This window comes from Silene latifolia, chromosome 2 (genome assembly GCF_048544455.1).
Source record: "Silene latifolia isolate original U9 population chromosome 2, ASM4854445v1, whole genome shotgun sequence".
Classification (NCBI taxonomy): Eukaryota; Viridiplantae; Streptophyta; class Magnoliopsida; order Caryophyllales; family Caryophyllaceae; genus Silene; species Silene latifolia.
The window spans coordinates 168,077,772-168,104,262 of record NC_133527.1 but is presented as its reverse complement, the minus strand read 5'-3'; the positions used below and the strand labels follow the sequence as shown (position 1 = coordinate 168,104,262).

Sequence of the window (26,491 nt, the reverse complement as noted above, 5' to 3'; positions counted from 1 at the left end):
TTCGAGTAAGATACGCAATGATGGTATTTCTAACTCAACTGGCTGTACAGCTTCCATGCCGTAGGTCAAATAGAAAGGGGTGGCCCCAGTGGGCGTCCTAACAGATGTGCGATATCCCCACAAGGCAAAGGGTATCTTGCTTAGCCAATCTCGATAGTTGTCAATCATTTTCTTGAGAATTGTGACAACGTTCTTGTTTGCCGCCTCTACCGCGCCATTAGTCTGTGGGCTATATGGCGAAGAGTGGTGATGCCTAATTTTGTACTTGGATAGCAATTGCTCAGTCTCAGCTTGAAAGTGCGATCCATTATCACTAATGATCTCATGTGGGCAACCGTATCGACAGATGATGTTGTTTTGTATGAACTTTGCTACGTTTTTTAGCCGTGAGACTAGCGTATGAGGCCGCTTCTACCCATTTGGTGAAATAGTCAATTGCCATTAGGATGAAACAGTGACCTCCTGTTCCGGCTGGGGTTATCTTCCCGATTATGTCAATTCCCCAGGCAGAAAATGGCCAAGGAGATGTCATTGTATAAAGTAATGAAGGAGGGACATGCTGTACATTCCCGAAGATTTGGCAGTTATGGCAATGTCTTACGTATTTGATGCAATCGGATTCCATTGTGGTCAATAATACCCCAAACGTGTGATTTTCTTTGCCATCATGGGCCCACTCATGTGAGGACCGCATTCTCCATCATGGACTTCTTCCATCACTTTTCGTGCCTGTGAATGATCAAGGCAACATAGGATTACAGTACACCAAGAGGTGTTCTTTTGTATAACTCTCCTTGCATGAGAACGTATTGGGAAGCTAGTAGGCGTATAACACGTTGTCCCCTTTTGTCCATATCTGGTGGATAGGTACCGTTGAGCTTGAAATTTAGGATTGCTTGGAACCAAGGTTCCTCTGCGATTTCCTCTTCGTCGGTGATTTGGTGGACATAAGCTGGCTCTGATCGTCGTTTCATGCATAAAGGCATTTCCACCATGTCATCTGGCATATTAATCAAAGATGCAAGTTTTCCAAGAGCATCTGCAAATTGATTTTCTTCCTGAGGTAGGTGTAGCTCACTAGTAGAAAAAGTCTCATTGACATCGGTTATTTTACCTTATTTACATCGCTTTTGTGGAGATGTTTCTGGGGGCGACGTATTTAGTATTTTTAGATAAACATCGGTTTCAGAACCGATGTAAATAGTATAAAATTAACATCGATTATGGGTAAAAGCGATGTTACTAGTGTTTCAATTACATCGGTTTTGGGCTAAAACCGATGTAAATAGTATATTATTAACATCGGTTATAGGTGAAAAGCGATGTTAATAGTGTCTCAATTACATCAGTTTTGGTCTAAAACCGATGTAAATAGTATATTATTAACATCGGTTATAGGCGAAAAGCGATGTTAATAGTGTCTCAATTACATTGGTTTTTGTTTGAAACTGATGTAATGTAAATGGCATTTTGCATCGTTTTGTCTGAAACTGATGTATGAAACTGATGTAGTATGATTTAGAATGACGATTTACTCTTAAGCTATTTGTGAATTTTTACACTGTTAGGGGCCTGCAAAATGAATCAATATAAAAATAACAACCCTGCATCTCATTCCTTCCAACAATTTTAAACACTACATATTTATTATACCAAAAAAATATCATAGCGTATACAATTCCGTCCATTCAAAATAATTTAAAATGTACACTACAAGCTTCTACGACGCAAAATGTGTATTTTCAATTACAATTTCTAGAAATCTAAATCATACATACTCTAGACGTTCTTTCCACAATAAAGCGACCAAAGCTCTCGAACCTCGTTCATTTGTTCAATTGTCATTTGCGAACCTGAAATACACTACATACAAGAACAAGGATTATTAGGCCACACTTAGAAAATACGAACAATATCTACACATAGACATTCTATACGAACAATATCTATACATAAAAATTCAAACAGTTCGAGACAATAGATCAAGCTACCTTTACTATGTCGTCCTCTGATGAAAACAAATCAATGTTTATTTGAGCCTGCATAAGTACAATACTACAAATTACTATTGAGAAACATATATATCTTACGATACCATTGTGCTGTGAAAATCACAAATAGATAAGCTGTTATTTTATTTTAACTCATTTGAATAGTTAGTTATCTTTACATATGTAATTATAAATTGAGATCTTATTAACCTGGGTCTTTAAAAGGAGAACAAATAAAATCTCTTAATACAAACTTTCTTTGAAGACAAGATATTCCAAGAGTTCAGATGAGGTCAAAACACTAGAACTATTGTCAAGAGAATAGCTTAATGCTGTCGATACTCACCTGCTAGGCCTCAAGTAAATGCTCTGATGCAATTGTCTCTATATTATCTTTGTTACACACTTCATTTTTAAGAAAAAAGATTTATAAAATCTGCAATAACAAGAAAAAAGAACTATTGTCATGACCTGAGGTATGCAATGCCAATAAAAGTGCCAATAAAAGTATAGCAGCATGTGGAATGAGTATAAGGCGGAGTAGTGCCAGGTGAAATAGCCAAGTCAATATTCTATACAAATGTACTTGTGAGCCAAGTTCTGGACAATAAGATTAAAACTGATCAACAACTTAAGGTGCCAGCTTTAACCTTGTGAATCACACTATACACATTGAGCATTATAGAATGGTAGTTTAATTATCTTAAACCTGATCTTTAGAAAAAATGATAAACGCATGAGATAAAAAGGTGACAGCTTTAACCTTGTGTAAACCAAATGCAATTATAAGTAACATAACATCACTAACTTAGAAGTCCTTGATATACCCTACAAAACTTATACAAAACTAAGATTTAAGTAGCAAACATTACATCTGCTGATTTAAGTAGCAAACATTACATCTGCAAAATATGTCAAAACGAAAATAAATGTACTAGAAGAGACCAAACTGAACTTATGAAACCAAGAGCTAATCTCAGTCTATCAGTGAGTTTGATTGCACAGCAGTTTGATTTTGAATATTAACTAGGCGTAATTGGTCCAGTTTGCTACTCAACACCTCAATCATATTAACCAAGATCAGCCAGTGTACGGTAATATTAACCAAGACAATAATAAAAATTGTTTTCAAAAAACCCAATGTCACTTTTCAACAAAATGAAACTGGAATAACCATTTTTATACTTCATATCTTCGTGTTGTATCTCTCAGTCTTACACCATTTAACAAAATGGTAAAAGAACAACAACCATTTGTTCCACATCTCACACTCAAGGGGTTTAATAATTGACATATACAAATTTCATTATAGTTGGAAACATAATCGGTTCTTTTCGGGGTAGCAATCCTTATTTCAGCCATTGATCTGGACACTTGATGAAAAGAACTGATATGCCTTTTAGAAATTTATGCAATTTTGAATCCTTTCAAGCATCACATAATGCAACTTCCACATGAAAAATTAGATAGGAGGGAAACACTGATCATTGAGCGATGCAATTGAAAAAAGACAGAAGAGTGAACCTGCATGCAGACAAGCTTGTTTATCACCCTTTGCTCGAATATTTGTATAATCCATCTCAAGAGCTCTCTTTAAACCCAAAATGAAAGCTTGATAGTTAACAACATTGTTGGTAGCTGTTCCTAAGCCTTGACGTATTTTACAAATCTACATAAGCATCTTTCGTGAGAAATTAAAGAAACTAAAAAATATGGTGCATACGAGAGCTAAACTTATAAATTATAGGAAGCAACTTCATACCACATTTCCATTGAGAGTTCGAAGCATAGCTCCAACACAAGCCGGTCAGGGGTTTCCTTTTGAAGCACCATCAAACTCAAGAACACAAGTTTGCTGCAGATCATAAATAGGTTAAATGATCAAGATCTGTAAGCGAGGTTCTAATCTGTTATGAACAGTCAAAGAAGTCTAGCACCATATTGAATCATTGCTAGCAAAAAGATCCTTGAACTTATTGACTGATAACAACTTACACTATCAGAAGTTAAGTTATCTAACTTCAGAAGCTTGCTTGATGGAATATTGCATGTTAATGAGTTGCAATCAGCATCCTGCACAGTGGTCATGACAGTGGAAAATAGAGAGCACTCAGATTATATTGAAAGAAGTTGAACTAAATATTCCTGAAAACCCGAAACCAAAATAGGTACTCCATTTTTCTGGAATTGTTCAATTTACGTAGCAGCATGTCTGTCGGTAAGAAATTGCTAAGAAAATAAAGGGACTTAAACTACCATAAATAAAGAGCTAATATTTGAGAGAGGACAATTAGGTGGCTCGATTCATACAAAATCAACAAAGCTAAGCTATTATCTTTACAGTGGCGGTTACTGCAATAAGCTTCACATCTATTTTTTTCCATTAGTTCAATAATCTTGGAACTCTGAAACATGAATCTCCAATGTAGCCATGGCTTAGTGGTCGTTAAACACGTTATCAATTGACCAAATTAATCTTAGGAAAAATTACAAATAACCACCACGTATTTGCGTTTTTTTACAAATTACCACCACGTATTTACGTTTTTACAAATAACCCCCAAACTTCAATGTATATTACCCAATTACCACCGTATTTTTACCCGAGTATTGTTTTTCTTATTTTCCGACTTGTTAAGTGACTACTTACGCGAAATTCCAAGACTACCCCTCATTGACTTACGTTGACTGAATCATTAGCTAAATAACACAGCATTTCCCCCTTGAATATCATATCAATTCCCCTAAATCCCCCAAATCCCTAAATCTTTTAATCCCCAATTCAATCGATCAATTGGGGAAACATTTACGTGAGAAAGAAAATTGAATCCTGACTTCGAGCACAAGAAGTTTAATGTCCATGGCAAACACAGGAAGCACTAGCAACATGATTAACAAAAATTGGCCTAACTATCCGATAAGGACTCGAAGAAATTCGAATCACGCCTAACTATCCAATAAGAACTCCAATTTCATATCATTCTAGTAGGAGCACCTCGTTTTTTCCAGAAATTCATCCCCCATTCCAACCTGAGAAACCCATAAAATTTCGCCTCCAATTTGCAGAAAAAGCGGAAAGAACGATCTCACACAAGGACTCGACATAGTAGGAGTCAAGCCAAACAAACTCCGGAATCCACACAAATCCTTCTCATATTCGCAGAAAATAAGTCGTCCGATGGAGCTTAAATTAGCAGCAAAACCAACTTAGGTAAGTCCAGAAATTTTCATTTCAGACTCGAGTGAATCAGCCCATTAATGATGCTCCGATCTTTTTGAAATAGAACCCATATTCGAACTATTCATCATACCAGGATTTATTAAATCAAGTAACTGATTAAGATTTTTTAGGGTGAGGGTATTCAAGTTTGGCGATTTGGCAATTTGGTGATGTTGGCCCTTGAGGAGAAGATCTTCGCAACATGAAATGATTGGGATGGTGGCAGGGTCCAACATAAATTTATCGATTGAATTGGGGATTAAAGGATTTAGGGATTTGGGGATTTTACGAGTTGGAAATAATTAGGGAATTTAGGGAAATGATCTTCAAGAAGAGGGAAATGTTACGTTTTTTGGTTAATGATTCAGTCAAGTCAACAACGGTAGTCTTGGAATTTTCCGTAAATCGTCACTTAACAAGTCGGAAAATAAGAAAAATAATAATCGGGGTAAAAATACGGTGGTGATTCGGGAATATACATTGAAGTTTGGGTGTTATTTGTAAAAACGTAAATACGTGGTAGTAATTTGCAAAAAAAACGCAAATACGTGGTGGTTATTTGTAATTTTTCCCTTAATCTTATTAAAAACTATGAACTCGTTAATGCTGTTATGCAGCATTGCACACTTTACTCCTGATATAAATTTCTTTCCATTAGTCCAACACCACCACATTATATTCCATCAAGAGTGTAATACACATCAGTTTTTGTTATAACCATATGCAATCATGTATCATACTAGTTAAATAGCAGTATTTCTTTATTGGTAAAGATTCTCAACGAAAATTTACAAATTACCAAACCGAAGCTTACAAATATACATATGAAATCATGGTAACCAATTACTTTTACTACTACAACTGATTATAGGAAGTACTGAGCAAGCACAAATAAAAGCATTATCTCCCAAATCCCCTAATAAAGCACCGAATAATACAGCTAAAAGAATAAAAAAAGTTTCAGAATGCAATAGAGAAAGTACAAAAACTGTCAGAACTCAAAAGTACCTCAGGTAAACCAAGTGCTATTCCAATCAAGCCTCAGGTGAACCAGGTGCAATTCCAATTAAAATGAGATTCCATTTCGGAGAAATGGCACAATTAGTTCCTCGGATGCCATCTTGCCAGGGATTATCCTGCAAGTGAATCCTATTCCTGCAATAAGTATTCGTCATATGACACCTCAGTCCATATGTAGATTAAGGCTCTCAGAAGGATAACACCTCATATCAAAGACTATATACCATCAAATCCAATCAACTACGACTAAGTTTTGGTTCAAAATACGCCTCTTTGACAGTCCAATGTCTTAACTACTGGGTGAAACATTCCAGGCTAGAATAGACGAATATTAGAGATACAATAGACGGAACGTACCAGTTAACCAAAAGCTCTTCGTCCAAGTTGTTTCTTACATCAATAGCGACATTGTCATTGGTCGTAACTTCGAGTAAAGGCCCTGGAAACTGACAATTGACCACTATCAACTGCAGAAAATAGGTAAATCACACATCGTTTAAGTCTATCTGAACCTGAGTTCATAAAACACATCCTTGAGATGTCCCCACTTCACAAAAAAATCTTAATTCCAACAAAAATAAAAAACCCCCAATTCATTAATCTATAAACCCTAACTAACTTAAAGGAAATTATTCAATTCGAACTTATACCTAACACAACGGTCGCTTTGTGGTGAAAGCTGCACACCATCGGCGGTGGGAGAGGCGAGGCCTGATAGTCGCGGTGGTGGTAGCGAAGCCGATGACGAATAGGGCAACTATGCAATAACGTAATAATTAATGGGGAGGACGAGGACGTGACGACAGAACACTATTGAGGTGTTCGATCGTGGTAGATAGCATCACCGTGAACAAAGACGGCGTTACAACGGAGGTTGAGCGATGGGTTTTTGGTGACGAGAAAGGTTTTTGGTTGGGAGTTAACTGAAGGGTTTTCTGAGGTTACGTGATACTATATGATACGATTCGTCGATAATAAAATTTTGAGTGTGACATCGGTTCACTAATTAACTGATATAAGATAAATATCATCTAAATAAATTTAGATCGATTTTCAACAAAATCGATGCAATGTTAATAAATAACATCAGTTTTCAAACAATCGATGCTAGTAACTGATGTAAATAGAAAAAACAAACATCGGTTTTTTTACAAACTGATATTAATAACTAATGTTAGATTATTTACATCGTTTTTATTAAGAAGTGATGTTATCAAGGCGATGTTAATAGCACTTTTTCTACTAGATAGGTCACGTGATCAAAGAATTGGGCAACTTAGTCTATTCTGGCTTGATAAGGTGCTAAGCTTTCGCTTCGGATTTTCCAAGATCCCTTAACTTGGTTGATGATTAGGGATGAATTCCCATGCACTCGGAGGTTTTTGATGCCTAAGCTCACTGCCGCTTGTAGTCCAATGAGACAAGCTTCGTATTCCGCAGCATTGTTTGTCACCTCGAAGTCGAGTTTGACAGAGATTGGTGTATGCTCGCCTTCTGGAGAAATGAGCAACACTCCTATTCCAAATCCTCTTAAGTTTGATGCTCCATCAAAGTAAAGGTCCTAGGAGTCTACATCGGTTTGGAGTATATCATCGTCTGGAAATGACCAAGTATCTATTGTTTGTGCATCATTGATGGGATTTTCTGCAAAGAATTCGGCAACGGCGCGCCCTTTTATAACTTTCAAAGGCACGTATTTGAGATCGAACTCTGAGAGCATCAAGGTCCATCTCGCTAGGCGTCCGTTGAGGACGGGTTTCTCGAAGAGGTATTTGACTGGATCCATTTTGGAGTATATCTTGACGGAGTAGCTAAGCATGTAGTGACGTAGCTTCTTCGTTGCCCACACAAGAGCGAGGCATGTCTTTTCGAGCTGTGAGTATTTGCACTCGTACTCCAAGAACTTCTTACTAAGGTAGTAGATAGCCCTTTCTTCCTTTCCTACGGTTTCAGCTAGCATGGCGCCCATGGTCAAGCTTCGATTCTTGTGAGATACAAACCAAGAGGTTGATCTCGTTGAGGTGGCATGAGCACTGGTGGTTTAGCTAATATCTCCTTGATTCGGTCAAATGCCTTTTGACAGTCATCATCCCACATGGTGTGATCTGTTTTCTTGAGCTTCTTGAAGATAGGTTCACAAATCATGGTGAGTTTCGATATGAATCGACTTATATATTGCACTTTTCCCAGGAATCCTCTGACTTCTTTTTCTGTTTGAGGTTGCGGCATTTTGATCAGAGCTTTGATTTTGGAAGGGTCTATTTCTATACCTCGTTGGCTAACGACGTATCCCAGAAGTTTGCCAGATGTTACTCCGAATGCGCACTTCTGAGGATTGAGCCTCATGTTGTACTTTCGTAGCCTTGAGAAGAATTTGCGAAGGTTCGCAATATGCCCCTCTCTATACTTGGACTTGACAATCATGTCGTCTACGTATACCTCAACTTCTTTGTGCATCATGTCATGTAGGAGTGTCGTTGCGGTGCGTTGATATGTAGCCCCGGCGTTGATTAACCCAAACGGCATGACCGTATAGCAATAGGTTCCCCATTGAGTGACAAAGGCGGTCTTATGCATGTCTTCTAAGGCCATCTTGATTTGATTATAACCCGCGTACCCATCCATGAAGGATAGTAACGCATGGTCTGCGGTATTGTCCACCAATATGTCGATATGTGGTAGAGGGAAGTCATCTTTAGGACTTGCCTTGTTTAAGTCCCTAAAATCAACACAAACACGGATTCTCCCATCCTTTTTGGGTACAGGTACTATGTTGGCTACCCAGTCAGAGTACTCGGAAACTTTGATGAACCCGCCTTTGAATTGCTTATCGACTTCTTCTTTAATCTTGAGAGCCCATTCTGTTCTCATTCGACGAAGCTTCTGTTTCACGGGCTTGAAACCTGGCCTAATTGGGATTCTATGCTCGGCGATATCCCTGTCGATCCCTGGCATGTCTCAGTAGGACCAAGCGAAAACGTCTTTGAACTCGTGTAGGAGGTCTATGAAACTGGCCCTTTCAGTGGGGCTCAGGGTAGTCCCTATCCTAAGTTCTTGGGGTTCTAGTTCGGTTCCTATATTGATGGGTTCAGTGTTCTCTATTACTGGTCCCCCTTCCCTCTCTTGTAGTATTTATTTGGCTATGTAGGGAGGTATCTCAATTGAGTCTGGGTCTGGGTCATCCTCAGTATCATCGTAAACAGAATTGCACTCAAGATAACACAAAGAGTAAGCAGAACCTGATTTATTCATATTAAAGTTTGAGAAAAGTTGAAACAAAGAAGCCATCTGATCTGTGGTCAGTGGCGGTAAAGGGACAGTTGTTGGGACATTTCCCGAACTACTGTTACTATTTGAGGCTAAGCTAGGAGAAACAAAGGGAATGGGGGTGACGACATGAGGAGACTCCTTAGCGACTTCTCTTGACTCCGACTCTGACTCCGACTCTGACTCTTACTCGAATTCATCGTCTTCTGGTTCTCCTTCGAACATCTTTCCTTCTCCAGTGGTGAGCTTGAAGAGTATTCCTTGATTGTTGGTCCACTTGATTGATTTTCTCCACCCTTTCTGCTGGTTCGCGTTTGTTTATGTGATTAATGCGGTAGGGTTGAAGTGATCGTCTTGAAGTATCATGGTAATGATCCCATCCTGCGCGGCTCTAACAAATCGATCTTCTCCAAATAGTAGACTAACAGCTTGTTCGTCTAAGCAAGGTGCTTGACGGGCTTTGACGGTAGGAACCGTTTCTGGAGGAATGAAGTAGCAATCGTGAAAGATCTCGATTCCGGCTAGCTTCCTTCCGAGGTAGTGCCAAGGTTCGGGAAATTCGTGAAAGGGTTCTTGACCTCCTTCCCTAACAAAGTATCCATTTAAGGTAGGGAAATATGGTTGCATTTGGACTCCTATGTGCTTGCGGCTTTGAACTTAAGCGAGCATCTCGAGAACTTCCTCTTTAGTGGGTTTGTACCCTAGTCCAAGTGGTATTCTTTTTGAGTTGCCTTCCTTTTAAGGTGCGAAGGTGTTTCTTCGGGCAGGGTTTAAAGGCATTCCAGGGAAGTATCCCTGGGATTTGAGTGTGTGGTTGACCACCAAGTTGGAGTAGGGATTGTAGTATAGGGGTGCCAATTCGCTTTCTATGACACTTATGCTTTGGAAGCCCCCAAGTTCGTATACTGGATCCACAAGAACTTGATTATTTGACTTCTTTTCGATTATTGCCTTGATGGGTGACGAAGTGATCGTCACTACTTTGTCATTTAGTGGGATTTTGATCTTTTGGTGAAGGGTGGATGTTACCGCTTTGGAAGCGTGAATCCAAGGTCTTCCCAGGAGTATGTTGAAGGAAGCTTCAATGTCCACTATTTGGAAGTTAACCTTTCGCTCAATTGGCCTTGTGGCTATAGTTAGGTTAACGAGTCCTACTACCTTTCGTCGTGTACCATCATATGCGCGAACACCTTGATTGGTAGGGGTCCAATCCGACTCTTTCATGCCTAATTTGTATGCCGTTTTCAAGGGTATGACGTTGACCGCGGAGCCATCATCTACCAAGGTCATTGGCACATTCTTCTTTAAGCAAACGACAGTGATGTAAAGAGCTAAGTTATGACTGGCGCCAAAGGGTGGCAAATCTTCGTCTGAGAAAGTAATAGGATTACTTAACTTCGGTGATTCTTGGAAGACCAAGTTGACTACCTCGTCGGGTGTGGAGTTATGTGCTACATTTAGTTTGGCCAAAGCTTGCAGTAAAGCTTGGCGATGTGGGAATGAGCTTGCTACTAGTTGCCAGACTGAAAGATCAGCCTTTGTCTTCTGTAATTGCTTGAGCAAATGATCAGTGGAGTCATCTTCGTTATCATTTGGTGTGATAACGTTGGTTGGACCATTTTGAGTAGTGTTTTGGTATGGACGCCCCGAACGAGTTAGGTGGTCCACATCTTGGTCTTCACCATTTTGGACTATTTCCTTGACTAGGGAGTGTTCAACGAGATACTCGTCTTTATCATCATCGGCCCATACTCCATTGATTGTAGCTAGTTCCCTCATTCTCATGATCTCATCCTCTAGTCGTGTGATTTGGTCGACTAGTTTATCAACCACGACGACTATTTCTTGCATAGTAGCATTTTGAGAGAAGAGTAGTGGCGCATATTCTTTAGGTGTCGCATTGGGGTTATGTAAGGTTGTCACCACATTTTCCAATTCCCAAACTTGCCTATCCACACTCCTTGCCCATGTGATGAAGTCGGAAATGGTAGGGGAAATGGTAGAGTAGAACCCTTCATTCTCGATTGCGTGGATTTCATCTTCAACCGGAGAAATGAGGTGTGAACAATCTAAGGTAGATTCTTCACTTGTGATCATTAGAATTCCAAGAGGATTCTGAGTGTTGTTGGGTTTGCCTCCCGACAGTATTGGCAGTCGACCATCCTCAATCATGTCCTGAAGCACATTTTTCAATTTGTAGCATTTTTCCGTGTCATGCCCCTTACCCCTATGATATTCACAGTACGAGTTCTCGTCTCAGAATTTAAATTTCTTTTCAGGTTCGGGAGTAGGTCCTATGAGTTGGAGTTTTCCTTGCTTCATTAACCTTTTTAGAGCATTGGAGTAAGTGTCCCCAAGATTTGTAAATTTCCTTGGTGGGGTACTCTTCTTGGATGGCTCGAGAAGGTTAACTTCATCGGTTTTGCTAGTGGAGCCGTAAGAACGACTTGTTGAGCCTTGATATCCTCGACCTACCATTTTGGACAAGAGCCCTTTACGGATGTCATCTTCAATCCTTGTTCCTAGTACGGTTAAGTCCTTGAAAGTTTTGATGTTTTGATATCTCAAATGGTTGGCATAGATAGGCTTTAGGTTGTCCACAAACTTCTCCACAAGGGTAGCCTCATCCGGACGTTCAACTAGTTGGGTACTAGTCTTCCTCCACCTACTTAGGAAGTCAGTGAAACCTTCTTTGTCATTTTGGGTAAGAACCTCTAAAGTGCGCATGTTAACTTGGATCTCAGCATTATCCGCATATTGCTTAGCAAACTCGATCGCGGCGTCATCCCAAGTAGCGATCTTCTTGTGTTCTAAAGAGTAGAACCATTGCTTTGGGATGGTGTCAAGAGATGAAGGAAATATCCTTAAGAACATCTCGGGTTTGATGCCTTTGATATACATGTAATCCTTGAAAGCACGAATATGGTTCAAAGGGTTTTCATGCCCCTTGAATTTAGGGATATCCGTCATGTTGAAGTTGGTTGGCAATTTGGAATTTACGGCCTCATACTTGCGATTATTCTCCCTATAAATGTCATCCCCTTTAAGATACATCAATTGCTCCTCTAAGTATTGGAGTCGTTTCTCAGCTGCAGTCATACCCATGGGAGGGTTTTCGTCCCTGAAGTCATTCACGAAGTCATCAACTACTTCACTTTCTCGAGGAGGCAATTTTGTTTCTACGGTATAAATTCGACCCTCGATTGTGTCAAGGCGATCATACACTTGGTCTTGAGAAACTTGGAGTTGAGCTAGCGCGGTTAGGATTCGATCATTACCATCTTAGAGTTGATTGAAGTTGACGTCACTTGTTTCAGGCATCTTGGAAACTGGATAAGAGATCGACGACGAATCAAAACACGATCGACCATTCTAACACACTTACTAAGAGAAGAAATGTTTTGACTCGTGAAGTGGGTGTGTGCCACTCGTGTTGAGTGAGCTTTGAAGAAATGACAAGATTTGAAAATGTGTGTCCTAGTCAACTATAGTGTAGTTGTAGGAGTGGACTCGAAGTGAGGTTCTGAAATGGGCTTGGGCCCGAATTTTGACTTGACAAATGGACAGAGTTTCGACTCGGTTTTGCGCTAATCATGGGCCTTTTTTCGAAATTTTCATTTAAAAAAGGATTTTGATTTTACAAAAATCGTCATGGTTTTGTTTAGAAATGGTGATCACGTAAGGTACAAACATTTATACAAGCATTATAACGGGATGCTGAGTGCATTTAAAAGGGTTTTGGTTTAAAGGGTGGGTTGCCATACCGAACAATCAAACCCGAAGTCTGTGGAGAGGCTCGTACCAAACAAGAGTAAGGCCGATTCCTAGTCCATTTCCTCAAGTAGTGAAGGTCCTTGATACAAACAAGAGTAAGCATCATGGTATGGATGACGTCAATCGCTATCCATCCTTAGGCCCAAATAAGAATTAGGACCGTTTAGACGGGACAATTGGTCAAATGGGTTGGGTTGGGCCTAGGAAGGCCGAATAAAACGATCTAGGAAGACCGAGTTATGAAAACCGACAATTGTCTTGTACAAACTATTCCCTAACCTTGTTCAAGTTTCACCCTTTTGGCTACACGTAAGTGTATTTTCCCCAGCGGAGTCGCCAAACTGTGGACATGGGCCACGGGGGCGCTTGGGAAACAAGCGTTTGCATTTGTGGAGTCGCCACCAATTTTTATGGGAAATTGGAACAGTTCGAATACCTCGTGTCATGTCAAGATACAAAGTAGAGACATGAACACCAAGAACTCGTTACCCTTAGCATTCTATGTCTAGAATGACTCTCGTGGATGCCAATGAACACGGATGTTCACAGAGATCTGGAGTAAGGGGTGAGGGTACGTATTAGGAAGCTCTTTTGATAGAACACCTAATCCCGCCCGCCTCGATAGCGGCCTCTACTAATGATTAGGGAAGTTGTCTATACTCGATATATCGTCAATTTATATGCATGCTGTTGGAATATGTGTCCTCCGACAATAATGCGATCACAACTGTTGATCATGATGATCACATGTTTAAGTCTCATTTTAAAGAATACAATTGGGAAGTAATTTTTACTGTCAACTGGTCCACACATATCGGTAATGATTGGCTGACTAGAGTTTGACATTACTGTCGTGAGACGGTGGTGACCAGTTGATCCCCTTAGGTCATATCTATAGGGTAACACTCTTAATTGATCATTTAATTGATCGTATTAAGATACGGGTCAATTAAATTACTTAAAATTGACGGATGATTTTGGAATTTATATTTACGTGTCTCATTGAAATTTGATACGGTCTAAGTAATCGAATTGTTTTATTACTTAGATGAAATTATTGTTTAAGGAAACAATTGCATTTGAATGAATAAATTATTATAAATACAAGATGTTGTGATTTATAATTGGTAAATTATTTTGGTACAAGTAATTATGAATTACTAAGTCGATTTTGTATATGAAGTATTTTTATTAATGCGTTGATTTTTAATATGTTAAAAATACATAACAATTTTATGTGACATGTGACATATGACAAATTGACAAATTGACAAAGATAAAATGGAGTCCATTTTATCCATGTTAACCGAAAATAATGGGTGGATTAGGAAAATATTAGATTAATTATGTTAGTGGTAAACATAATCATGTTTGCCTAATACTAGCCATGCAAGCCTACATGTTCTTGTGAAGGCAACCTTGTGCATGCATTGGCTCCTTCTTTTCCCCCCTTCCACCCGGTTTTGAGAAGAAAAATCCCATGGGTTTTTCTTCTTATTTTACCTAATATACACTATGATATTCACTAGTGTATCATTCATTCTAATTTACATCTAAAATAAGAATTTTAGAGAGATAACATCTTCCTCCTCCTCCCTCTCTCTTAACCGAATTTATAGAGAGACCAAATATTTTTTGGGTCAATTTTTACACAAAATTAATATTGTTCTAGTAATAATAATATTAATTTTATTAAGTTGTTATCTTGGGTATAAAACCTTGGGAGGGATTCTACACTTGAATCCTAGTTCATCCAATTAAGGAAAGCTCAAGAACAAGAGAGTAGGAGAACTCTCTTGTGCCCTTTGATCCGAAATAACAATGTAAGAATGAAGATTTCTTCCTTATTTTACTTATTGTTTGCATGCATAAGATAACCTTTTAATTTATGACTAAATTAAAATCATAGCATATATGAATATGTTGAGTAAAGAGATCTAGATTTCTAACACATGCAATGCAACATCCAAGTTTTGATCCTAGCATGTGAAGATTAGACTAAGTCGGTGAACAATTAATTTAACATGCAATTAGGTCGAATCGGGGTTTAAGGTTCAATTACATGTGAAAACATACAAATGATAAAAAGTACAATGATAAATATAATAAAGAAAAATATTACAATAATTACAACGGGTTTGGCGATTTATGTCGCAAATACCTTTAAAACAGATAATTTGAGAAAAAGAATAAAGGAATGAATTAACGAACATGAATTAAGCGATAGTACGGATAATATTTAATTATACGTGAACTAATTAAACTAGGTCAAGGCAGAACGGAGGTTCAGAGGCAGAAATCAACCTGGAACAGGCGCAGCAGGACTGCGCCCTTTGGAAGAGGCGCAGCAGACGCTGCGTCTGTTCCAAGGGTGAGTTCTGGCTGTGAAGCCGGAACTGCATGTTTTTAATATTAATTGGTGAATTTTAAGGATTGATTAATATATTTACTCGGATGAAAGTGATTTAATACATTAATTACATGTGAATGAGTCATAAAAGCAATAAACATGGATGAGACGGAATTAGGATGAATTATTTACATGATTGAAAGATTGATTAATGAATTAAAACAAGCTAATTAGGTTAAACATGATGAATTAATGACGGACTAATGATGAATATGACAACAAACAGGTGAGAATATATCAAAGATCGAATTCCAGAAACTCAATATGAATGAATCGAATTTCTACAACCCGAATTGATTTTAATGACGAAAACCCGCAAATATTGGATTATAAGGGATTTAAGGTCGGATTTAATGATTAATTATCTACTAATGATGATAAAAAATGTACATGTGAGATGATTACGCTATTACATCAAAGAATTGACGAAAACAAACGAAAACAAATAAAAGCAAACGAATTTACAGAGGACGAAGGAAGAAGAAAGGAAGCAGGAACTGCGGCAGCCTCACGAAGAGGCGCAGCAGGCACTGCGCTCCTTCGAAGAGGCGCAGCAGTTGCTGCGTCCTTTCTCGACGGTTATCTTCTGGTAATCCGTAAAAAGGGTTTAAAACGAGGTTTCATAAATCGGTTTTAATAAATATTTTCGACATAAATCTTACATTAGTGATACAAAAAGTAAAGAACAATAAATAAAGAAGGATTTACACCCTCAGACTTAAATGTTTGACGAAACGAGATGAACTAAGTTTATGATTAGTGATGCTCGACTCGAACTAGAATGCAGATATGAAAGTGCCCTCGTAAGAGGAGAACGATTAAGATTAATTAAGTTGATTGATTGTGGAGTTGGTCAAATTGGTCGGTCATGCAAACGAGGCTGGTACTCAGAAGGATCCGAGCTTACGTGGTCGAATGTTCAAGCACGTAGACGCCAATAAGTAAGAACGTGGACTTAGAATGCAAAGGGAGAAGAGAAGGGCGGACACTCGCGTGAGAAATATGAGGAGCGAAGGCTCCTATTTATACTAATCACACGGAGGAATAGGGTTTTCGGAGAAACTTTGGAAGTGAATCTCGAAAAGATATGAAAAAGATACGAAAAACACGCAGAAAAGGACCTGGGAAGAGGCGCAGCAGGCACTGCGTCCTTTGGAAGAGGCGCAACACCTGCTGCGTCTGTTCCCAGGTGGTTTCCTCCTGCGGAAGAAAGATTTCCGTGTTTAATTTATGGAATAACGGATTAATTCTATTTTCCTTAATATTTTGTATGAATATTACGGGAAATTGTTTACCAAAGATTAAAAGATTGTGAAATATTTATAAAATATGGAATAGAAATATCCGGAACATTCCAGAACATTCTGACTCGGGATTTAGCAGTTATTAGAAAATGAAGACGGTTTTAGGCCCGGACTCCAAATATACTCTAATTATTGTCAAAAGGACCGTATCGGCGCGTAGATGACAACTAAGAGGTAGACATCAGTGTTTGAGCAATCACTTGACGATAAACTTACGAACTGTCACAAATCGTTCCGCGTACCAAACATGCGGCCTAATCATCACCGGGTGGTTTGCGGGAGGTGCAGAAATGAGGTATCTACACCTTCTAATATCGCCGGAAGGAGAACATGTTCCGATCTCGGTCAAGCTAGACTTCGCCGTCACTAACAATGCCGCTGAATATGAAGCATGCCTCATCGGCCTACAAGCAGCCATAACACTTGGCATCAAGAGACTGAGGGTCCAGGGCGACTCCTCGCTCATCATCAATCAGGTGTCCGGATCGTTGAAAATACGAAGTGACAGCTTAGCTCCCTACCGAGCGAAAATCAATCAAGAGGCCGAGCTCTTCGACCAAGTCGACTATTTCCACCTGCCGCGAGAGGAAAATCAATTTGCTGATGCCCTGGCAAAACTTGCCGCGCTCGTCAATATACCTGACGACGTGACATCGATGCCCCTATGTGTCGAGAGAAGGAGCGAGCCAGCTCACATTTGCGCCATTAACAGCGACGAGGAAAACCATGTCGAACCCTGGTACCAAGCCATCCTCAACTACAAAACCAATAATGAATTCCCTCTTAACTCTGACCCAAGAGGACAAAGAGCCATCTGATTACTTGCATCACAATTCATGATAAACCAAGATCAACTATACAAAAGAACACCCAGGGGATTCTCCTCCTTTGTATTGACCATCACAAAGCCAAAAAGGTCATGAGAGAGGTCCACGGCGGAGAATGTGGCCCTCACATGAGCGCAATGATGCTTACCCGAAAAATCATGCGGTTAAGTTACTATTGGACCACCATGGAAGCCGATTGCCACAACTACATCAAACATTGCCACAACTGCCAAATCTTCGCCAACATACAACACATACCACCATCTCTTTTATATACCATGACATCACCCTGGCCTTTCTCAACCTGGGGCATCGACATCATTGGGAAAGTCGACCCGATAGGCACTAAGGGGCATTGCTTCGTCCTCGTCGCCATCGACTACTTCACTAAATGGGCGGAAGCACAGTCATATGCAGTCTTGACCGCCAAACAAGTGGCCAAGTTTATCCAAAACAACATCATCTGCCGATATGGGGTACCCCATGAAATCATCAGCGATCAAGGCTCTCACTTCCGGGCAGAAACTCAGGCCTTGCTAGACAAATACAAAATCAAACGACATCGATCATCCCCCTACCGTCCCCAAACCAACGGAGCGGTGGAGGCAGCGAACAAAACTCTTGTCACCATTGTCAAGAAAATGCAAGACAACTACCGCGATTGGCCGAGCAAACTCCCATTCTCACTCTGGGGATATCGAACGTCCATCCGAACACCAACAGGCGCCACACCCCTCTACCTAGCATACGGTATGGAGGCGGTTCAACCGGTAGAGTTAGAGGTCCCTTCTCTACGCATCCTACTGGAGAGTCAAGTCCCTGAGGCGGAATGGACCCGTCGAAGGTACGAGCAACTCACTCTTCTAGACGAGCGGCGGCTCAACGCTTTGCACAACGTCCAGCTATACCAACGACGTATACAACGGGCATTCAACAAGAAGGTTAAACCCAGGAACATCAAGGAGGGCGACTTGGTCCTCAAGTCAGTTCGAGCACCATTACCCGTCGATCCGAGGGGAAAATTCAAACCCAACTGGGCCGGGCCATACCTGGTCAGAAAAATACTTTCGGGGGGCGCAATGAGACTGAGTGACCTAGATGGGGAGGATTTTATAAAACCGATCAACCTTGACCAACTGAAGAAATACTACCCTTGAACCGTAGCAACCAGCGACCTAACCCTAGTTTTACAACTAGCAACCACCTTAACCCTTTTCAAGTCAAGTTCCTCAACGCATTCTGATTTGAAATTGCATGTTTTATCGAGTCTAAGTTGCGGCACCTTGCCCATTTCGAAGGCCCTTTGACCTGTCAAAGGCAACATCCATTTGCACTAAAACAAAAAAAAACCCTGAACTACGAGCATAGTTTGATTTCACCTCTTCGGGTGGATACGTAGGCAGTCCTTCTTACACATGAAGGATACAACCACAAAACCCAATCAAATTTACAAAACATTTCGAACTACGATCATGGTTTGATTTCACCTCTTTAGGTGGATAGGTAGGCAGTCCTTTCTTACACAAGAAGGATACAACCATCCCCATAATAAAAAAAACCCCCATAAAAAAAAGCACACACATTTCCTCGTGTTTACCCACATACAAAATATTCCCCTTTCCACAAAATACGAAAGAAGCCTTTCTCCCTTCCTACAAAAAATCCCATTTCCTAAGTGCAAATGTTTAGGACGATTCAAACCGAATTGCCTTTACAAGATGGATAGAAGAAACAAGCGTTCACATTTTTGACACGAGCAATCCTCTTATTTAGTTAATAATGGGAGGGATTACAAATTCAACAACAAACAAGGCTCGGCAAGTCTACAACTTGTCAAAGCTAAGGTGTCGACTAAAACACCTCACATAAAAAAACTAGCACAAAACACACAAAACATAGCTAGTACAACATAATAAAAACTCACAACAATAATACAACATAATAATAAAATGGGTAATGGAGGTATTCACTCTTCCATTCTACCCTTCCCTTTTCCCTCGGGGTACATCTTCCCCTTGTTCTTCTTGTTGGCCCGCCTAGCACGAGTTTCCTCTTCGGAACGGATCCTCAACGGATCTACAACGGCAACGGCCTCCGGTCTCTTGCAAGACCCCATGTTCGGCCCAAAATGAGCCCATGCACGACCCACTACATTCTTGGGACCCGAGCTTCTCCTCTTTGGTGGCTTCACCACATCCGGGCTAACTCCATCAACATAATCCTCAAAGAAGGCACGGCTGGCCTTGCCAACCTCTCGATACTTCAAGTCGACAACCTCGTTCTTACGGTATTTGGACCTCTATTCCAAGGACGAAGCTCTTGACCACTTGACATAAGCTGGAGTCACCCATGTCGTGGCAACGGGGTTTGGTACTTCCCAAAGTGGCCGGGTGGCCCACCATCTTTCGAAGACCTCCACAAGCTCGGAGTTTCGGAAAACGTTCTCTTGGACAAGAGTATCTTGAGCGGGCACCTTTTGTTGACGCCCCATTTGCCTCATGAGCCTTTCGGGATAAATTAAGAAAGCAACCTTCAAACCCACCACCATCAAAGAACGAGGACTAGCACCCGAAGCGGGCAACCCCGTGAAGGACCTCAAGTGCCACCATGGCACCACCCAACGGATGTGAGGACCACCCTCCTCCGCCAATCTCGCGGCCCAATAAGCCTCGGTGGAAGAAAAGCTATCCGAGTAAAACTTCTTCCTCATGGTAAGGTGACGAAAGGAATAAGAGGAAGAATCAACCGGAGGCTCTACATACCTTAGCCTCTCCAATAGCCACACTTGGAGGATCCTTGGAGATCCAAACGAGGGAGCTTCTCCACAAGAGCCCTCCTTGTCTAAAGCTTGGATGATATCGCCAAGTACCAACCATGATGGATCTCTACCATGCTCCATTTGCTCAACTACATGCACAAGGGTCATGCTACCATAGCATCTTGGCCCCTCCTTCTTCAAAGCATCAACAAAGAGGTATACATGGACAAGGCAAAAGGCAAGAGCCCTTCTCCTAGCCACCTCCGAAACATTGACATCCAATCGGTGTGAGAAAATGTTGATGAGAGCCAACATATCCACACCATGAGGAGCAAGAAGAAAGTTGACTTGACTTGTCGACAAACCCAACATTGAACGGAATTTCTCCTTGTAACACAACCGAGTCGGAGGAAGCACCGGAACACAACCCGGCCACCCACCAATGGCCCCAACTTCATCGGCAAGAGGACAAATTTCACCTTTCGGGAAGACGAAAATGTGATGTTCGAATCCCAAAACCGAGAACATGCTTCGAGAAAGGAGTATTGCACCTTGACTTGACGAAGCACCAACAATTGACCAACTCCCATGCAAACGAGTTGATACTTCTCGGGAGGCGACAAATACCGGCACCATTGTCACAACGCATTCTCAAAGGCATCCATGAAATATTTTGTGGAAGAAGAAGAAGTTTTGTAGAGATGTTTTCGTGTTTCGGATGATGAAACAATGAAGCACAAACATCACTATTTATAAAAAACAATCAGTGCGTTTTTTCAGAAAAAGGGAGAGCTGCTTCCTATCGCCAAGTGGCTCGCGCCTCTTTGGGCCTGTTCTCAGGATCCCCACCTTGAATTGTCCCTTTCAAGTTGTGTTTTCTCCTGACACCTCAAACCTCCCACCGGAATGCTCGCGCCTATTCGGGATAGTCCAGGACATTTTGTGTTTCCTCACACTCACATTTCCTTGTTTTCGCGTTTTACGAAATCCGACACGGTTTCTATGACCAGCTTTAAACATACAGATTTTTCTTTCTTCTTTTAAAGGGGGAAGGGCTAGTCGCCCCGAACCGCGAAGGATCGTTTCCATGTCAGTCGAAATTCCAAATTTTTTTTTTCGCTTTTTCGCAATTTTCCCAGCAAAAAAAAAAAATCGAAAATTGATAACACAACATCAGTTTTCCTCAAAATTCAAGCACTCAGAAATTCGAGTCTTGATCTCACAAAAATCAAATCAAATACACTCGCAAAAATCTATTCTAAAATTCACCCCTGGCGGTTTGAGTTTGAATTTTTTCGAGTCACAAATCAATTTCAACAATTTCAATGCAATTTAATTCAAGACACGTGTTAATTACTCAAATTTTCAAATCAATTTCTTTTTAAGAAGTCCGAATACGACGACTCGTCGCGAAATTTTTGAAAATATCATTTCAAATTTTAATTTTTAACTTCGTGTCATCGCGGTTGAATTTTGTTTTCAATCAAATGCTTTTTACGTGTTTACATTTATGCGTATGTGCTACCTGTCGCCTGTTTTCTACACTAACGATGCGGGAACTGGTGCAAAGCAAAAGGGGAACTGGCAGCCGACAGCGCTTCTCCGAAACACAACACAAAAAAGCCAAAAATCACAAAATAAACCACAATCCAAAAACACATATATACAAACCGCCTCACGCAAAATGTAAATGTGTACAAACAAGAGTCCAAGACACGGACAAGCAACTACAACTACTCAGCACCTCCCGTCGGACCAGTCTCACAAGGAGTCGCGGGCAAGGCAGACACCACCATCTGCTTGGGCTCCCTCTCCGGAGAACTCTCCAGCGTCTCGTACTCCATCGTGACGCGAAGCTCCTCCGCCGCAGCCAACTGAGCGCTGAGGGAAGCAATCTCCGCATCTCGGCTCCGCAACGCGTCCTCACGACGCCTCAACTCCTGGTCCCGACTGGTGATGCCAACCCCTGGGCCTCGATCGTCGACCTGTCAGTGTCCAACTCAGCACGGACCCGAGCAAGCTTCGCCGGATCCGCAGTACCCTACAAAACACAATACAGATCACTAAGATCTAAAAACGTGAAATGCAACAAAAAATACACAAAAACAACATACAAAAAGTACCTGAGCAAGCCGAGCCTCTCTCGCAGACAGGTCACCAGCAAGTGCCCTCCACCGGTAAGCCATCCGCCACAAAGCCTGATGACTAGCTGTCGTCACCTACAACCAAGAAGGTCCTTCAATACAATGCAAGGCAAAATATAAATGAGGAAAAATATTCGGATCAGGAACTCACCCTCATAACACTCAACCTCCACTCCATGCCGACGTCGGTCACCTCAGCGACCGCAGGCTCTAGCAGGTGCAGCTATAGCTTCTCACCGCCCGACCCCTGAAAGGTGGTCTCCGCCGGGAAAACTGGGGGCTGAGTCCTCATCAACGCACCGACCCCCTGCAATTTGGGTCCACATCAAAGGTAACAGACCCTCCTATCAAAAGAGGTAATGAAAACAAAAGAACAGAGGAAAACACACCTCGATCGGGTATTAGGCAAGCCTCGACAACCGGAAGGTGTCGTAGTCGACCTCCCGCCGCAACAGCTGCTCACCTCCCTGACCGTGAAGGTGCTCCTCGATCTCGTCGGGTGTCGAATGCTGGAACAACACCCTAGGCGGATCGACCGGTACCACGAAAGTCTCAGTAGAGCACTGACGAGTTAAACGCTCGCCGAGGTACCAAACCGGCTCGATCGTCGTCTCAAGGTACAAACGTTAGGAGCTGCGAGGTCGCAAACGCTCCCTGACAATGGCCGGCACCTCTGTGTAGTGCTCCCAAGGCCACCCGACGAACTACAAAATAAAAACTAATCAGCTAACTGGGGGCTTCCTAAGCTACCTAGTCATCCTATCCCTTTCTGTTTCTGCAAAATAGAAGGAGTAAAGAAGAACTACTTACGTCGGCAACTCGAAGGGCGTTCACACGACGCCTGCAGTCCTCCTAAGTCGACTTAATCGACTTCTTCCGAGCCACCCTCAAGCCCTCACGGCAGGATAAGTCGAGGGGACGCCACCTGTGGTCCTCGGACGCAGAGGGATGAAGTAAGCATATAACCAAGCCTGTAACCAAACACAGCAAACACAAATCAGCCAATTTTCCAAAAATTGCCAAAACCAAAACCACAAATCAAAATCAAAATCAAAATCAGACTCAAAACTACAAAAAATGCTCGTACCTCCAAGATGAGGCCGGGACCAACCAAAGCAGGGGCACTACCATCCCCCACTACCTACGGACGCACCGCTGCGTGCATGTACCGGGTAAAACTCGCCAAAGCCGGCGTAACCCAGTAGAACTGACCCAAAGTGTCAAGGTCAGCAAGCAGAAGAAGTACCTTGGTCGACAAGCGCTCACCCTTATCACCAAAGTACGTGGCACCCAAGAAGTACCACAACCACAACCGCGCCTCCCGCGCGTCAGCTCTAGCCTCAGCCTCTGGACTCGCCAACGGCGCCGGAGTGTAATCCACCGCTCTCCCTTTGAAGTGGTCCCTCACATACGACCTCGCGATGAGGTACGGAGTAACGTCAGAAGGCTCGGGCAAAACAGCCCCGATCAGACGAGTCACCGCAGGAGAAGACGCACTCTCCGGTGTCTCTGTGAACTTAACAGGCATCTCGCCACACGGGAGGCCGGATATCATGGCAAAATCCTCTAAGGTCACACCGACCTCCCCGAACTCCATGTGGAACGACGACGTCGTATCCCAGTACCGATCCAACATGGCACGAATCAGACACAGGTTTGACCTAATCAAAGACCTGTGAATGTCCCGCCAAGCAGCCACCAACGGCCCAAAAGCCGACCTCTCTATCAACGCCCTCGTACTGGCTCGGAGAACGTCGTAGAAGCCCAGACAGGTAGTGAAACCTGAGAAAATCATCATGGTGCCAATCTCCTGAAATCAAAAACAAACAACGTCAGAACACCGATTCAGGTCTGACACTTCAAAAGCGACGAAAATTCAATCAAGTGACACAACTTACCAGGACCTCATGCGCACGGTAGGAAATGTGTCTGTCCAGTCGAAGCAACAACTGGCTACGGTCGAAGCCCTCGGCCCAAGCAGGTGTCGCTCGCAGGTTCAGCCCCCGCGTGCCGTAACCCGTCTAACGTCCCAATCCGTGACGTGGGCGTCGTCCTCAACCGTCTCCGCCTTCCGTCTCTTCTGACCCCGAGACTCAACATGACGGATATAAGCCATCTCGACGACCCTAACGACGTTCTGTAACGTCCGTCTGGTCGGCCGAGGAGCCCTCCTCCTCCTGGAAACCCTCCTCCCAGAGGTACCAACCTCAGACCCTCTCTGAGCTCTCTCAAAGTGAGCAGCCCCAACAACAGGCTCCTCCCGAGCCCCAACGACTCCCTCAGCACCAGCTGCCCCAACAACGGGCCCCTCACGAACCTCCGCGGCTCTCTCAGCCCTAACAGCCTCCTCGAAGGGCCCCTCCTCCTCATAAGCGTCCTCCACTGTCACGTCAGGCGCACTGGCGGGAGTACTAATCGGCCCTTTCCCAAACAGGTCCTCTAAAGTCGCAGCAAGGGACCCAGTAGGTCCCGAACACTCTTCTGCAAACAAAGAACGCCAGCCGAAATTTCGGCATTACGACGGCGTAAAATGGACAAATCCAAAAAAAAATCTGCAAAGCAGAACGAGGGCATCCTGCCCAAACCCAACCAAACAAAAACAATTCACAAAAAACGCACAAAAAGCGACTCGCCCTTCTTTTCAAGCAAAAGACGAGTCAAAACAACAACAAACAAAAATGGCATCTCAAGACCCACACAAGGTCCGCCAACAACCCAAAAAACGTTCCCGATTCAATGGGGTATTTTTTCACAGCTCAAAAAGGCAATTTCTACGCCAGTTTGAGCGCAAACCGGTCAAAATTTCAAAATACGACCACAACAAGGCAACGTGATTTTACCACGTCTCAAAGCGACCTAAACTACCAATAAGGTCCATTTCAAGACAAACTGACTCAATTCAAGCCTGGACAGGCGCTTATTTCGTCAGACAGGAGACCGCTTCAAAAGCGAAAATTCCAATTTTTGCCCACAACACCCGACAAAGGTCCACAATGGCAAACACAGTCTTTCCCGACTACAATACAACCTAGTGGGACCCATTACCCAAGCAAATAAACTTGGCATTGTGAAATGAGACGGTTTCTTCGTCTCACGTTTTTCGAGCATAGGGGACGTAAACGGAGACCAAAATGCAAATTAAAAGCACCCCTATACTCCTAAACAGGTTTCTAACCTAATGCAATCATCAATTTCACTCGAAATAGGCTCAATCAAAAACGCCCAAATCGATTTTAAGGGTATCAAATTCCGCCCTAATTCAATCAATCAAAAGACCAACAAATTCAAATGGATTCAAGAGGAAATACATACCTTGAGATGACATGTTGACGATGGCACGGACTGGAACAAGCAAGAAGACCAACAATGGCGGTTTTTGTTTGTTTTGTCGAGAGGATGAAGAAGGCGAAATGAGAATGGCGAGCAAACCAATCTCGCGTCTTTTACAGAAAAATAGGGAAGCCCCCTTACCTCGCCAAATAGCTCGCGCCTCAATAGGGTGCTCCCTGCTTTATTCAGCGAAATTTTGGGCTTTGGCCCAATTTCCTATAACAAACCTTAAATTCAAACGACGACAATTAAAACCGTCATCTCGAAATAATAGTGAAAATTCAAGGTTCACTATTCCTTCAAAATTCAAACAAAACGGCGATTGAAACCGCCCTTTCAACTTCAACAATAATAGTAAAAATTTAAAATTCACTATTCCTTCAAATTTCAAAAAACGGCGATGGAAACCGCCATTTCAACTTCAAAAATAATAGTGAAAATTCACT

The 26,491-nt window shown here is 42.0% G+C and overlaps 1 long non-coding RNA gene across 1 annotated transcript; it reads right to left on the bottom strand.

Annotated features, from left to right (window-relative positions):
* Window positions 1–1,663: 1,663 nt before the first annotated feature.
* On the bottom strand, window positions 1,664–4,066 carry LOC141631034 (uncharacterized). Its single transcript, XR_012537579.1, has 6 exons — window positions 3,987–4,066; window positions 3,754–3,846; window positions 3,516–3,660; window positions 2,338–2,427; window positions 1,992–2,039; window positions 1,664–1,863 (listed from the first exon to the last, which is right to left on the bottom strand). It is a non-coding gene; the product is annotated as an uncharacterized LOC141631034 (long non-coding RNA).
* Between the last annotated feature and the right edge of the window lie 22,425 nt (window positions 4,067–26,491).